Consider the following 1142-nt stretch of genomic DNA (forward strand, 5'->3'; position numbering starts at 1 on the left):
TGCTAAGCATTTTATATTATTTTAAAGTTTTTTTTTTTTTTTTTCAACTGGTTAATTTGATGGATGGATTAATTATAATACATTTATGAATTGTGAGCTTTGTTGGAGGGTTTGCCAATCACAATTTTAGTTTGTCTTGCAGTAAATGATTCTGAAAGGCCATTATTTGTGTATACTGTCATACATTTGTTATGCTTTGTGGCCAAATGTGGAAATGTCATTGACGCTACAAACTGAAAATTGCTGAAGGGGGAATAAAACCACTCAGTATGTTCTCACCAGTGGGTTGACTGTTAATTGCTTCCCTCTGGGGAGGCATGAAATGTTCCTTCACCTCCATGGAGACCTGAGGCTCCGCACTTTCATCCTCTGTACTGTTTGAGTCTAAAGAGAGTAGGTGAGGCATGTTGAAATGTATTGGTATGATTTTTAAAATAAAATTGAATTTCTTCCTAATGAACTAGCTGCAAGAAATCTGTGGAGAAAAAAAAAAAAAACCTCTGATACCTTTGTATCAAATATCCTAACTAAAATAATAAACATAACAATGATCTTACGCATACTTACTTTTTAAAATTAGTCATAAAATATAATCAGTAACAGTTGCCTAAGGGCTAGCACTTTAGCTTAGCATGGTGTCAAATCACTACATTATATGAGATTTTATTCCATGATTTTGCTCTAAAAAAATTTTGTTTTATTTGAAGCAACCTACCTATGTGATCTGATCTGGCTTTCTATTAGAGAATGAGTCAAAAGTTTAAAGTACTCTATACGGTGATAAAGACTATGTCAAAAGGCACTATATAATAAATATACTTTATTATTATGTAGGGGAGAGCGGGCACAAAGTAACACTTTTTGACTTTCTCAGTTTGTGTAAATTCACATGGGTTCAGAATATAATTTTTTTTATCCACAGGAAATTTACACTTGTCTAGTACAAATATGTTGCTTTGTTTCATAATTGCAGTGTATACGTTTTTCTTTATTTACCCTCAAAAAAACGGAAGTGAAATGTGACAACATGTCCTGTAGGTGGGGTACATTGTAACATCTGAGGGGCACGTTGTAACATGACCATATGACAGCTTAAAATGTTATCTGATCGAATGAAAAAAATATACAAGACAAACTAAAAT

The 1142-nt window shown here is 32.7% G+C and overlaps 1 pseudogene; it reads right to left on the reverse strand.

The window, feature by feature from the left end:
* Positions 1 to 1142, reverse strand: part of LOC107731771 (striated muscle preferentially expressed protein kinase-like) — a 21920-nt pseudogene that overhangs the window by 874 nt on the left and 19904 nt on the right.

Source organism: Sinocyclocheilus rhinocerous, unplaced genomic scaffold (assembly GCF_001515625.1).
Source record: "Sinocyclocheilus rhinocerous isolate Xijiao unplaced genomic scaffold, SAMN03320098_v1.1 scaffold459, whole genome shotgun sequence".
NCBI classification, from domain to species: Eukaryota; Metazoa; Chordata; class Actinopteri; order Cypriniformes; family Cyprinidae; genus Sinocyclocheilus; species Sinocyclocheilus rhinocerous.